The following is a 15531-nucleotide window of genomic DNA, read 5'->3' as shown; positions in this document are numbered from 1 at the left end:
GCTTCATAAATTAGAGAGGAGTGAGGCAAAGAAAGATGCGAGTAGCTTGGTCCAGATAAGACTTGCTGCATTTCCTTTGTCTACAAATTCAGTTATCTTATGGCAGAAAAGGATTGGGTTGATCTCATGTAATATATTTTTTGAAAACCTGTATACTGTATTTTACAGTATGAGATACCGGTGTGGTGCAGCTGGGGAAAAGGCCAATGCAAGCCAAGATGTAGTGAGAGAAATGTCGGTAGAGAAGGGCATTAATAGAGGCTACATGTGTGGAATCAAGGGTACAGTTCTGGTCACTCATGCGCAAGAAGGATAAACTTAGGCAGAGATGGGTTCAGTGAAGGTTTACTACAATGAAAAGGTTATACAAGGGGAGACAGGAAAATTTGTCATGTTTAGTAAAATGATGGCAAAATAGCAGTATGATTTGCAGCCTGTAAAACTCACAGGGGTTTGCCCTATGTGGTGGAAAAGAATAATTTAAGCTATCAGACAGTCTTGGCACAAGAACAAATGGGCATAGCTTGGTGATGAATGCATTTTGGCTAGAAATTAAAAAACTTTTTAGGCATAGGAACAGTAAGATTCTGAAACAGACTTTCAGTTAGAAAATTTGGAACAGCACATTTTTGTTCCTGTCAAAAGTCAGAGGCAAAAAAGTAACTGGTTTAAGATGGAGATTAATCTGGATAAGACATATTTGTCTCTGGTAGAAGAAAACTGGACATTTCAGGAGAGCCTTTGAGTCCTGGGTTCAGGGATTCATGTATTTTTTCACAGGGATGAATGAAGGGTCAGTGAAGTTGCCGTGTGTCCCTGGAGTTCACACTTAAACATATACAAAGTAGGAATCACTTCACATTTGTACTGAAGAAAATTTTGTGACTGTACTTGGTGCTGCACTCTGACAGCCTGAAAAGTGAGGTGGGTATTTGGCAGGGGTGATGTTTGGATGCAGCAGAGTGAATGTCCCTTCTCAGTGGCAGGAGTATATCAGCAGGAATGAGTCTAACTGACAGCAGTGAAATAACTGGATTTTCTGTGGTCTTTTTTAATAAGAATGTCATTTGAGAACTCGCGTAAGCACGTGAATACATGATAAATAGCAACCCAGTTCTCTCTAGAGAAGTGGATCTGTGAAGAACCAGTGCATCAGGGAGTATTGTGTGTTTCTGGGGAGGGATGGGTAGAGGTGCTAGGGGAGTTCACCTCACTGTCTTAACTACATGGACTTCTTTTTCTCTTCCTTGTCCCTCTTTTTGCAGTTTCCTGACTTTCTAGCTTTCAGATCACATCACAAAATTTCACAGCTCCCAGTTTTGTAATGGGCATATTTATAAACACTGTAATATAATTTATAGATGTTCAGTTTTATAAAAGAGGGAGGCATCTCAGCACATGTCAGAAGCAGCCTAAGTATTTTTTCCTGATTTGAGGACTTGTCAGGTGATTGTTCGTGGGAAGACGAAGCATTTATGATTTAGCAAAGAATTTATTTACCAAACAATGTATTTTGAAAAAAATCCCATTTGTTCATGAACAATTCTGAGATGAAAATGAAGGACTTGTAGAAAAAATGATCACAAGTCATGCCTCAGTTGCAGTTTCTGGGAAGAACCTTGCTTCAGTCTGCCTTTGTGTAACACAGACTGATTTCTAACATACTGCAGGCACAGCATCCTCTCATACACTGTCATTTCCACCATTTTGAGGAATCAAATAGACTGATGTGTGATTCAGAAGCACAGTTTGGTCATGTCTATGTGCTAGAAATTTACTAGGATCCTGAAAATCATAGAAATGACAGTATCGAGCACTTGATTTGCCGAGTCCCTGCATCTCCCCCGTGAAACTCTAGAAATGGATAAAGATACCATCTTTGTATAATAATTCATTTTTCTTCTAGCCCTCGTGTGCTCAGATGCAGCATTCCAGAAAGCTGAACTCAGAATTTAGAACAGCACACTTTTGTTCTTGCAAAAAATCAAAGTTGAATGGCACAAAATAGGGCTGTCTTTCATGAAGCAATGAAATGACTGCTTGTCAGCTGCTTCTTGCAGGTCAGTTTTGTCAGGGAGTGAGAATGAATTCAAACTAGCTCAACATCTACAGCACAGAGAAATTTTACACTGTGCTGCAAGGCAGAAAGCAGTACTGAGGGAATATGCGGGGCTATAGTGCAGTCCAAGTCCTTGGTAATCTAGCATATCTCCCTGGTTTTCCTTAATATTCCTCTAGTGCAGACGGTGGTGACCATCACATCCTTTCCTCGCTACTTTCAGATTTTTTTTACCTGCACCTGTGATATGAACTAAAGATTTTTATACCTATGCTTGCCTTAGGAGTTGTCTTGGTTTAAAGAAAACTGTCTGTAGAAGAACATTCTGCTGTTGTTAATGGTGAAAAAGATGTTTTCCATCATTAAATGTAGCAGCTGCCCTTGTCCTACAGCAGCTCAGATGCAAACAGCTAAAAATGTACCAGCACAACTTCCAAAAGGGGAAGAGCAGCTTTCCCTGGTTTTGAAAGAATGCTGCTTGTGGGAAGCTGGAACAATATGGAAAGAATACGTGTAGTATAGATGCGTTTTGTACAGTCTGCACTATAATGTATGCAATAGTTCACAGAACCATGAAAAAGTATAGTGGAGTTTGCAAATAGGAAAGAGACAAGAGGTCTGTCTTTTTGATGCTATTTTGTAAGTACTTTGAAGAGATAGTGTCCGATTTCCATGGGTATACAAAAGGCTCTAACACCCATATTATCTGCAAAGTTTTACATGGAATGTATATTTAATTTGCAGAAACATACAGGAAGAAAAGATTTCAGTATTAAAACCAGAAATGTGCGATCTTAATTGTTTTTGTCTCCTTGAACAATGAACACCAGCAGTGCCAATCTAGGGGGCCTATTCCAGCGTACTTCTATATTCCTCTGTAATATATCTTCCAAAAACTGCTATTGACTCCTCAACGATTCTACCTGAGACCTTCTTGTTTACAGAGCAATTTAATACCATGTCCCTACTGTAATTTTAGCACTATTTGGACACTTCATTATGTAATGATGCTCTGTAATATGGTCAGAAAGTCAAGATTGCCAGTCCTGTGATGTCCACAGCTTTTCCAGAAGTGAGTTCCTGTGTTCACTAGGAAACCAAACAACATCTTCCATTTCTCCCAGTCTAGTCTCAGTTTAAGGCTTTGTAATGTCTAGGAGCCAGTCTCTTGCTTGTATCACTAAATAGTGAATATTGATTTAAGCAATAGCATTACCCACTGAAGGTGAAGCTGATTTCTGAAGCTTGGATCACAGTATGTGAAGAGGAAGCAGAGTTCTGCTTGCTGTCTGACTGTGCCAAGTTAGGGCAGGTGGTCAGAGGGAGCCCCGTTCTCTCAGTGTCTCTGTTGGCAGCTCTCAGGCAGTGAAACATCTGTGGACTTTTGCTGTGGACAAGGATCTTGGTTCTTAGGCCTTGGCTTTTAAGAATTCTTAGGCCTTGGCTTTTAAGAATTCTTCATAATGTTACGTAATCCAGCAGTGCTAACAATGCACTGAAGTTATGGAAGTTAGAGCTGACTTATTTATAGTTAATAAAAACAAACATCCACCTTACTTCTTTCCAGATGTGTATTAAACTGAAGAGAACAGCTTTTCCCCACAGCCGCATCACCCTTGTTTTGGAAAATGTAGATTCAGTACAGTGGCTTTTATGCTCAAATTGAATTAGAAGCAGCAGAACAGGATACACATTGTTTTCTGTGGGTGGCTTTAGCTTTTCATGCAAGTAGTTTGATTATCATTTCATAGTAGTCTTTTGTCCTTTTTCTGAGCAAAATGATTTGGTCTTTCCTTTAGTAACTGATTGGTTTCTTGCCATGTATCTCCTTATCAGAGCCCCTATTTCTGCTACTTGCTGTGATAAAATACCATATGGGTATGTTCTCAACACTGAATCCACTGGGAGGAGACTGGAAATCTCCTTAGATATTCCAAAGGTTTCTTTAGGCTGAAATGTCTCCTGTAAATCCATTAGTGTCCATACATAATTTACTCTTCATGTTGCTCTTTTGGAGCTGTCACGTCTTTGACAGTACCCTGCTTTCTTTAAAAACTTAAACATGACCGTATATAACCGCCTATTCTTAGAACAGTGAAACCATTTGCTCTTTCATGAATTTATAAAGTGTTTTTAATTATAAATCAAACAATGAGCAATTTATTTTCCTTGGCAATCCAAGAGAATAACCAGGCAGTTGACCTCATCTGCTTTGCAAAGCAGCATCCAAAGGGGAAGCAACATCCTCAGTTTAGCTCCTCTGAGAACACTTGCCCCTTCCCTGTCTACCAAAATACCAGCCCTTTGCTCAAGGGTCTGATTCAGTTTCAGAAGTTGTGGTGTCACAAAGATGGTGACACAAATGATCTCTATAATATGCTGTGGCCTAAAAGGTCCCTCAAAGGAAGTTTTTATATGGTAGCAACAGTGACACTTTTGGTACAGACCAGTTGCCGCTATTGAATAGTGTACAGGACAACCTGTCAAAGTTAGGTCTGAACACTGCTGGCCTCCTCTTCGTACTTCTCCTCATCAACAATCCTTTTTTTGTCTTTTAAAGTGTGTACTGATCTAATGCAAACAAAGCAAGATGCAACCAGACTCCAAAGGAATGGGGCTTTATACATCATAGCGGACTCTGTAGAGCAAGGAACAACAGGCTGATTGCCTAAAACAATGGCGACTTAAAAGAGAGTTAAGGGTTCACTCTCTATCTCCTGTCTCCCGGTGGGAGATGCACTATTAGTAGTGACTTCTTCCTGTGATTTATGTGAAAGGAGTCTGTGGCATCCTTTTAGTTGCCAGCGAGATGTGAATCTAGATTACAAGAAGAGCCTATTCTAGCAGACTCAGCATGAGATAAAGGACAGAGTAGGGGCTTAGTGTCACAGAAAAAATTCCTCCAGGATTGAGTCAGAGGTACATTAATAGGGGAACACAAGCATTGCTGCTAAATCTGTGGAGTGGATGATTTCGGGACTTTGCCCTTTTCCTCCCCTTTTTCTCATTGTCCAGTCCTAATTCGTCTCATGACTTCTGCATTCACATCATGGTCCCATCCCAGCAACTTGCTGTCAGGCTGTTAAGAGACTCAAATGTTGTCTTTGTGAGGAGATGGTAAGACTGTGTGCATACTCAGATGATCGCTGCCACATGCCAAGTTTGTGCTGCAGCAGCTTATAATAAGGTAGACCTTAGTCATCCATCTGTCTTTCATAGAGGACCTTGCATATCTATTTCCCTGATTTCCAAAAGAAAGTGCAGGCAATTAAAATCATCCCAAGGTCTCCCTGACTTCCTGCTTCTAATCTACATTCTCAAGAATGAATCAAAACTGTGAGAGGATATTATGTTTAGTCCTATACTTTTTAAAGGCCTGGAGGGGAAGAGCAGGGAGAAAAAGAAATGAGATGTATTTATAAACCAGGAACTCAGTGTATATTCGTCTGACATTTCAAGGTCTGATTTGAGCAGACACTCTGATGTAAAGAATAGTTATGTGTGCATTATTTCCCTTATTCCTCTTTTCAGTCCCTTAATAAGAGGCTACAATACTATAACTAATATTTCAAGTGACTTTAATATATTTTTCCTATTTTATCTTATTCTTTTGCCGCAGTATTTTGTATATGGTTGTTTTTATATTGAACTATATTTTTGTAGTTCCTCTCTGGATTAAAAGCGGGAAAAATACAATGAAATAAGTAGTCAATTTGGACTAATGGAGGTGGGTTTGATAGTCATTCACCATCTCTGCTGCCAGAGCTGGGCAGGCTCTTACCTCTGAAGGCAAATGAATGTTAACAAAACCTGTCATAGGACTGCCCACCACTTGAGATTGCCCCTCTACTGGGAGGAGCTCTGGAAGTCTGGTCATTTGTGCTGCTAAATATCCAACAATTAAAAAAAAATTTATGAGGGACAGTCAGGGGTTGGGGCTTTAGGCTAGAAGTCTGTTCTTGCCCTGACCTTAAGCTTACTTCTCTCTGGACCCCCGTTAACAGTTGCAGTCTGTTTTAGCTACTGTGGCTGAAACGGTGCTGCTTTAGCCCTCCTCCTGCCAGAGCTTAGTACTAGAGCATCTGCTGAATGGGGCATGTTTCTAGTCCACAGCCCCCTGGTTTAGCATAGACGCAAAGTAAACTGCACATGCCGAAAATAAACTGCAGCAGCCAAGGAACATATATACGTCCTCCTCAGCCATTGCTGCTCTGCAGGCAGTGACACCTCTGTGAGTGCGAGACTGACAGCTGGAATTAGAAACCACTTTAGCCAAAAGGTGCCTCTGCCTCCAGCCATAAATGCTGTGAGTTGGACCCCTCTCTTTTGTTTCTTCTCCTTTCAGGCTTCTGCTACAGGCTGTTCACTAGGCCAAGTCTTTGAGTGAGGGGCTATTTTATACAGTGCTTTATTACAACAGAGCCCTGATTTCCATAAGGGTCCTTCAGCACAACTGTTGAACCAGCAGTCCTGTTTAAGAATACTGGCAACAGGCTCTTGGGTGAAAAAACTGCATTTGTGTACTTTTACGTTAAGTGTCCGTTTGTTTCCAGGGAATGCGCTCATGTGTGAATTATACATATTTACACAAAGATGTATAAATAATACATGAAACCAAGATTGCATTTCATCTGCCTAGTGAGAAAAAGCTCAGCTATTTGTGTTTTTTCCCTGATACTTATTGAACACTAAATTAAGGAATACAGAAGAGATGTGGCTGGCTTCCTTGTTAAATCATGCCTGATGTGATCAGGGAAGGTGACAGAATTTGAATTTTTCCAAGCAAGTGTGAAACCTCTGGCAAATGAGGAAGCAGATAATAATAACAATTCTGTGAGCTGAAGACTGATTTTTTTTTTTTTTTTGGCTCATCCCTTAAGGTACCTTTCCCAGTGACATCCTGATGACTGGTGCATGTGTTATCATTCCAACCACTTTCCCACTTGCGTATGATGTGTAGAATGGTTTTGAGAGCCCTGGAGTGTGAATGTGCCACTTGAATTGTTGTGTGTCTGCTTTCAGACGTCTGTGTTTTTGCTGCCTCCAACAGGATCATACTGAAAATGTCCCTGATTATTTAATACAAACCGCAATAGGGAACTAATGAACCTCAGACGTACTTCTTTCCTGTAGGGCTGTCGGTGCTGTTTGGCTGTCAATTTTCTCTGCAAGATAAGGTGGCCCTCTCATCTATGAATATTTCACCTCATCTTTTTACTGTTTTTTGGGCTGGAGTCACGCTGAGCCAAACATTGTGATGTTTCAAGCCAAAGTTAGGAAATTAAATGTATTTAGCAATGCTGCAGAAGTATAAAGTTGAACCAGCACAGTCAGGAGATTTATATTAACCCTAATGTCTCCAATCAGAGGTTTTCCTCTGCCTGAGTGAGTGAGTGATTGGAGAGGGGATCTGTTCCCCAGGGACTGTCAGATGGAAAGCAAAAGTTGGAGTTCACTCAGATGTCTTCCTTCAAGCTGTGCGTCCATCTCTCTGAGAAAGGGCAGTGTGTCTGACCAAAGGGAAGAGCTTAGTCCTGCATGAGATTTAGCACAGAGCAGTTGGATTTATTGGGCATAATCTCAAATATGAAGCTACTGTGTGAACTTCAGAAGCACAGGGCTAGCTCTGTGACTGTATAATGTGTTCTTTGCTTTTGTTTTGGGGGTGGCTCATCAGTTAAGACTGCACAAAAACTGCTTGAAATCAGGCCTGTGACTAAACAAAATGGGGAGAATTTCCAGTCCAGTTGCCCTTGAGGTGATGCACTCTGAGACGATCTCTCCAGACTCAAGCTCCAACGACAACGGTTTCGCTTGTTAATGACCAGGTTTGTCTTTCTCCCCTCCTTTCTCCCAAGCTGCGTTCTACTCATCAGCATTACAGTGTTTCCTTCTCCCTCCTCTCCTCTTGCTCTGTCCCAGAAGTTTCCTGCAGCTGTATCATTGTACTTGCTGCCCTCACACTGTTCATGCAATGCATGCAATGTAGTTTGAGGGGTTTGATTGTTTGTTTTCCTCCTCCCCGCCCCCATAGCCTCTCAGGCATCTTCCAATGATGGATAGGCTGCAAAATAGACAGTGTGGAAGATAAATACGCTGGGGAGATTTCAGCGTGTGTCACGGACTAGAGACGACTTCCTGAGAGTCGCCACTGCATTAGCGAGCTGCTTCGCTGCCATTCAACACAACTGTTCAGGACAGGCCTCAAGCTTTCCCTTATGACTGCCTCTGACCCCCTTTTGTATTTTTGCATACTTTGTTGGCACTCGTTATTACTGCAGTTACGCCTTCAATATTTGTATGTGTGAAGCACCTGAATGCCCTGTTCACAGCACCACAGCCATTAAAAAAGATATGGCCAACAATAAAAATCTCCATATTAAAAGAGCAGAAAAGGCAACTGAAACAGTAGCATTGTTACAAAACAGAAGATCCCACATATATGCAGATGGTAATTAAAATGCAGTAGGCTTCTGGAAGCAACTCTGTTTTCTAAACATGGATTTGCTTTGTATTGAATGCACCTTCTACCGCAGTAGAGACTGTATCTAGTGAATGGAAAAGCAATCAGCACCCTTTCTGTGCACGCATTTAATAGCTGCACAATGGTATGGAATACAATAGGCACTTCCCTGCAGCTGAAATATGCTCCATGGAGATACCAATTTGTGTATATACACATGCATGCAATCAAGATTTCCTGTGTGCTATGTGACAGTCACTTATCCAAAATGTAGTGTGGTTTAGCCCCATATGCTCACTCACAGTGGACTGAGAAGTCTCTCGGGTTTTAAACTCTTATGAGCTCTGTGGCTTACTGAGGAAGGGTGAACTGGTCAGCAGGGCTGCCCAGAGTCTGAGCTGGGCCACTGACTTGTTTTGTGGCTTTAGGCAGATCAGTTGATCTGCTGCTTTGGTCCCTTTTTCTGCAAAATGGAAATGAGGGTTCTTGCCCTTTTCATAGTGCTGGAGTGAAGCTTTGTAAAAATGCTCTGAAATCGTCTGGTGAAAGGCCCAGCAGAAGAACAAAGGCAGTGCTATCTACCTTCCACGTCTGTAACAGCTAGATGTGTTTTTTCAGCTGTAGTCAATGAATGAATTGTTAGCAGTGGCTTTGAAAGAAGTCGAGATGTGTCAGTGAAACATTAGGTCTTCTGCAGGGAGGAATACAGCCTTATAGCACCTCACATCAGCCAGGTTAATTCTGTACATGGTGAAGTGCACCCACACTAGGGCTGCCCTGGGGACAACAGGCAGGGCTGGTAGGGGAAATGTGGAAGGCAGGATAAGCAAACACCCTGTATCTCGCCTGATGTTGTCTGTAGAGGTCTGAACATGTTTTCTGAGCAAGACTAGGATGCTAAGAGAAACCCCTTATAAAGGATTTCGTTGTTGCACAGGGAACTAGCTCTTTTTACCCTTAATTTGCTAGATTGGAAGGGGCTAAAAACAGGACAGGTCTGTTTTGCTGAACTTGTGATTTTTACTGTCAAAATCCCTAGTGGATAATTGGGTGCATAGTTATCATACCAGCACTCCTGGTGACGCTCATTAGCTCTCACTGGCTGTCCCAGCAAAGACTAAGGGCTGAAGGGCCCTGAATACTCAACTCAGCTCTTGCTGGTAGGACTTTTTGCAGGTCGGGTTTTGTGCAGGGTGGGAGGTTGGGCCTGTTACGAGGCTTAATTAGGCTTCAGCCTCCAGAGGTCTGTCAGCAGCATGTTTCAGTGGCTCTGAAGTCAGACATCAGAAGAAGCAAATGAATTTATCATTGCAGATTAGAAATTGATTCCGAGGGTACAAATTGCAGCTAGAGTCACAAAAGGCAAGACATGGGCCAGTGCTCTCCTCCTTTGTTAACTGGGAATCTGTCCTCACTGCTGCCTTACTTCCTCCTGATTGTTTCCATTTTATTTTCTGTGAGTGTCCTAAGAGCGTAAATGTGTGTAACGTCCAAGTGTATTTATTACTGAGCGCAAAATCCATCACATTGCTGTATGAGTAGATTGGTATATCCATTCACAAAGGCAAGTGGACCTAGCTGCAAAACATGCTTTGGATTGCTTCTGTAGGCTTACTGTGTGTCTGCAGGTGCCTGCATTTCTCCTTTCTTATTGCTGACTTTTTCCTAGCAATAATGCAATATTCTTTCCTCTAAGCCTGTCACCAGATTCTGTTGCTAGTTCTGCTTGTTTATGAAAGCCAGTTTCTCTGTCTGAGCTCGTTGCTAGCAAGGTCCAGTTGTTCTTTATTTCAGTTTACAATATGTCACTTACAATAGTGATCCAGTAGTAACTATTCGATGCCCCATTGTTAAGGACGTTTTCAAGAAAGAAAGAGAGGAGACAAAACCAAGCTCTCAATGTGCCTGCCTCTCAGAGAAATCACTGTACAGCCAAGGCTGGGTCTTTGAAAGCACAGGGGCTGCTCAGGTTATGAAATGCTCAAACATTAGCTCAGCATGGCTGAGCCAGGGCATAGGGAGATATGTGAACCCATTAATCATTGCAGGGCAGCTGCCAGCTCACTGACTTTAATTGGGGCCTTCTAATATTTAAGCTGTTTGAAGGGTTTTTTTGGTACTGCTGATAAAGAATTTCATTCCCCTCTCATGAAGCTGTGGAGAGACAGTAGAGGTGTGAGCTTGATTCAAGGTTGCTGAATGACTTGCAGCTACTGGGGAAAATGTCGTCAGTCAGCATTGTTTTCCCTCTTTGCCTGGCAAGAAATTGCTGTCTTGGCTGCATCTCTCGTATCTTTATATATTTGTCTCTTTAAATTTCCTGTTCCTCAGACCACTCTATCTTCACAATTTTCAGTCATTGCATTTTTATTAAAGATTTCCATGGAAGTAAATGGTTTTAGAAGGCACATCCTTCCAATATCCCTGTCCCGAGAGGAGGAAGTCGGGGGTGGAACCATTTCTTAAAGAGAAAGGGAGGATTGGAAAGTATGGTACTGTCAGTGTAATAGGTTGAGAAATCATTCATCAGAACTCATATTACATCTCAAATGATAATGGAAGATTATTATACTTAAAAGAGTTTTTTTTGCTCACCATGATGTGTCTGTCCATCAGGGGACACACTTTGTTGCTCACATGTAATCCAATTTCCCCAAATACAGTACTAAGAATTCACTCCCACATCTGCCTCTTCTGCTCAGTCCCAGCTGGTGGGGCAGCTTGAAGAGTTCTTCACCAGCTGCCTTCTTCCCAACAGCTGAAAGCAGAGAGGTTTGCAGGAGGAGAAGGAGCAAAACAGGCAAATCCTCCTGTGCTTGCAGGGTGGCAATGGCCTATTTCAGCTCTGCCTTCCCATGGGGTGGCAGGTGAATAGGATTTCTGTCTTTTCCAGAAGCAGTTCTCTTCCAGCTTCATTCAGTTTAAACATTTAAAGTGTTGCCAACTCATATTACCAAGTACATTCAAGACAGTAAGGATGAATCAGATCTCATGAATCTTTATGCCAATGTATCTGCTTTGATTTCTATAGCATTAATCATCTCCTTATAGTGGAGTCAATATGAGGGGAATCCAGCCCCCTCAATACAGTTTGATGTTGTGCTGCTTCTGCATCTGGTTACTTTATCAGTTCAATTTGCAGCCCTTTGCTCACCCTGAATATTCTTTGTAGGTCAGCTGCCATGCAGGGAGCCTACATATGTGCACTGTTTAATTGGTCTCTCAGCTCTTTCCTGTTCTCTGCTTTGTTTTGCTTACAGAGCTCATCCATTCCTCCCATTTCTCCTTCCCAGGAGGAATGGCAAGATGATGATGACGATGCATTCTCAGCTAATGTACCTTGCTGAGACAGTGAGTTTGGCTGCAATGGATACTTTACAGGTGTCTTTCACTTCTCTTACCTACTTTTTCCTTCCTTGTTGACAAAAGGGAAAAAAGGACCATGGTCTTCCAGAGATTTGACCTTTTCCCCCCAAGACCTTTGCTTAAGTGATGTCTGGAAGCCTAGCCCCTCCTGTGCTGGGAAGATCTGTACATCAACCTGGGTTTGGTTTTTACCCTGTGTCCATCACCACATACCATCTCCCACAATGCATAAAGCAAGGTGGTGGTTGGCCTGTGTTGTCTTCTCAGAGTTTCAGAGGAAAGAAAGAAAACATGAAGGTTCTTAGCTGGGGATTTTGTAAGGCATTACGTTAGTTAGGTTTCCAGATCCTCCTGAGTTGGAAGAGCTTTTTGCAAGGGGCTTATTTCCTTCAAAAAATCCTACCCTTACCTAATATATGCTAGCCAACAACAAATAGTGTAGACCTGATATGACAAATGAGCAGTGGTTTACTGTTGGAGTCTAGGGATAATCTGTTCACTGCGTTTAAGCACTTTACCCCTTCTGTGTTCTGTGGTACTGTTCTTGCTGTGATAATGTTAATAGATTTTTTAAAATCATAGTAAAGTTGATTCATATCCTGGGAAAAATGCAGCTCAGACTAGGGTGATTAGTTGTATATTTTTAAATCTATTTAGATTTTCACCCCCACTTTCAGTAGTAACTGGAAAGGAGAACAATAAGATCTCACTTTATGTTTAGTACCAGTGGAGGTTGTGGATGCAGTTCAAGCTCTGCAAGGCTTCTGGTGGGAGAGTTTCACAAAAGACATTCTGTCTCCTTTGGAACAAATGCCACCAAATAGTAGAATTTATTTCTTAATTATTTTTCCAGGGCCCCTCTGTTTCCAGCTTGCTCACAAACACTTCACGTAGAGATTTGCTTCTTTGGAATAGCATGAGGGGGGGACCAGCAGTGGGGATTTGCTTTCTATGCATGGCATGGTTTGCCTCGTCTGCTTGAGCTCTTTCTTGTTCCTAGGATACACTTGCTTGACTTAATTTATGGGCTTGCTTTATTATTTTTTTCTTTTTGGCTGAGATCTGTTTTGACTTTCCCACTAAGCTCCTTTCTGAGCAGGGGCAAAACCAACAACACTGAATTTATTTAAGTGGAATTAAAGGGCAGTCCTTGTGCTCAGGCTGGGTCTGGGCTGCTAAAGCATGCTCAGCCTCCTGAGGTGCTAAAGAACCTCATGTTTCATTCAAAAGCCAACCACACTGAATAGCAGAGAGCCACTTCTAAGGACTGCAGTGGGGCTCTAATACCATCTGAATAGTATGAAAGATGGAGCTTTAGAAGGTGATGGGGTATAAAGTAAAAAGAGAAAAGAGTTGACCAATCAGATTAGATTAAGGACGCAGTTAGTTTTGTTGCCCTAGAAGCAAGGTTTGAAAGATGATGTAGTCCCTCTGCTCCCATTGTAGCCACAACAGTGGCTATTAAAAATGGGGGGATATTTAGCATATGTGTAAGCATTAAGAGTCATTTTTTAATGAAAATTAAATTTACCTTCTTCAGTAATGTTCTAAGAATTTCAGAAGGAACTGCCTGTATCAGATCATCAATTAATGGCCCTGGAAAATTCAGCCCTGGTTTGTGTCTTTGCAGATATTTTTCCTGTTTATATGCTTGCTGTGTTTTGATTTTCTTTGTCCGCTTTTAAAATCGGAAGCAAACTCAAGCTTTCATCAGAACTATACAGAAAGGCGGAAACTGGCAAGAGAGCCCTGTAGAACATATGGCTTTGCTAAGCAGAACCAGGGCACCAGGTGTATAAAGGCACATCCACCCCAGCAAAAGAAGGTGTTTCTGAGCCTGTTCAGAGCAGCTCTGATAGCTGATTCCACACTGTGAACTAGATGGTAAACCTCATGGAAGAGCTTGAAGGCAGTTAGCTGGGGGGCAGTTTTCTAGTGCGGTGCACATTGTGTTGGTGGACATGGTGAACCCTTCATATGCGTGGGACAAAATCTCAACTTTTCTTCTCGTTTTTCTCCTCAAAAGAGGAAAGTTGGAAGTAAAAAGTCGCAGGAATTTACCTTTTTTCCCCACTGACTGATAGGCTAGAATTACTTTGGGAAACACTTCAGGGAAATGTGATCATGTCTGTTTATCAAAATTCAGTGTCTCTGCCTGATCCTAAATAAACAAGGCAACAGGTAAGGTAAGTTAATGAGGCTTCCTAGCCCAACCTTTGAAGCGTACAGATAGCTGAGAAGATCCAGTAACTCCAGACAGGCAACAGCTTAAAATCCCTTCTCATGCCTCCAGGAGTTAGCTCCAAGATCAGAACTGAAGCTTGTTGACAGAGAGTGGCACAGCGGAAAGTTGCATTTCCTATCCTGCACTGTAGACTGTAATAGAAGCTCAGCCTCTGGAGTGGTTACTCCTGCATTTCTAGCTGGCACTAGATTAACTTCAAAACCTAACTTACATAAATCATCTCCAGAGCATCCTCTTGAAGGTGGGGTCCCAGAAATCTACTTTTCATAGTGCCTTTAGTACAACCACATATGCTGCAGGTTAAAGTTTTTGACCGTGTCAGATGTTGGCTGTGTGCATCTGGGCTTGTGTTTATCTCTTCTTATTAAAAAGGTTAGAAGGGGAATGAGAGGTATAATGTAATACATTATTTATCTTGTAAGAAAAAGATCCACTGTGGTCCCTAGAGTCTTCCCTGCATTTTCTACTTTATCTCTGTTTGCAGAAGTCATTGTTGGTGCCTGTATTTTTACAAGTAGTGGAATTGAAAGCACACAAATAAGAAAGAAACTAGGCAGAAAAAGAATGACTCTTGTTCTACTAGATGGAGGTGAATTTAAAGAGATGAGGACTGGATGCGTTGGTGCTCGCTGAGGAAGGAGTCACATTTACTGAATTTGACTATAGGATGTAGTGCCATGCGTTTTACTGACTCCTCCCTTGCATTCCAACATGAATCCTGGAGACAATTATTTTTGATCATTGGCTGACAAGAGTAATGTTAGAGAAAGCCAGTTCTCCTTTGAGGCAGTGCCTGTGTCATAAACTTCCAAGATGTCACAGTTAGCATGGAGAATGTGTCCACACAGCAAAGCAGAGGACTTGTTATGACACAGGTAGCTGGCCTCAGTAGCAAAAATGGAGATGTGGCATTAGAAGCTTCAGCATGAGCTAACAACCAAGGTAAAGGTTGTAATTTTCATACACCAGTGTTTTGCTAGACCCTCCATTAGAGTATGCCAGTGAGTCTTTGTTTAACTTGCCTCTTCTAATTAGAGAAAAACTAACATAGTTAGCCAAACCGTGTCACAACCAAACCTTTGCTTTTGTATGGAGGCCTTTCTGACTGCTGGACCAGCTGGCAGGTCACTGAGGTGCTCAGAAACTAGATGAAACTATTTTATCATTCCTGAGTTAATTCCTCCAGGGTGAGGTGTACCAGTGCAGAGGAGTTTGCATGGTGGCCCTCCAGCATCTGGATCATCAGCAGAACTTGAGGGTGGGATTTTCATGACAAAACATCTGCTATTTGAATCAAAAAAGGTAATCACTTTCTCTCATTGTAGCTTTGACCATTCTCCCTAAAAGTAGCTTATTGTTTGGTGCCATCAGCCAGAGAGCAGCCCAGAATGTGCACTT

At 41.9% G+C, this 15531-nt stretch overlaps 1 long non-coding RNA gene across 1 annotated transcript in view; it reads left to right on the top strand.

Moving 5' to 3' along the window:
• LOC112983079 (uncharacterized) overlaps window positions 1-15531 on the top strand; it is an 80095-nt gene that overhangs the window by 29540 nt on the left and 35024 nt on the right. Inside the window, exon 4 of the long non-coding RNA XR_010389428.1 lies at window positions 781-924. This is a non-coding gene — a long non-coding RNA (uncharacterized LOC112983079). The remainder of the gene's footprint in view (window positions 1-780; window positions 925-15531) is intronic.

Source organism: Dromaius novaehollandiae, chromosome 5 (assembly GCF_036370855.1).
Source record: "Dromaius novaehollandiae isolate bDroNov1 chromosome 5, bDroNov1.hap1, whole genome shotgun sequence".
Taxonomy (NCBI): domain Eukaryota; kingdom Metazoa; phylum Chordata; class Aves; order Casuariiformes; family Dromaiidae; genus Dromaius; species Dromaius novaehollandiae.
Note: the sequence above shows the minus strand (reverse complement) of the source record. Positions and strands in the feature narration are given on the sequence as shown.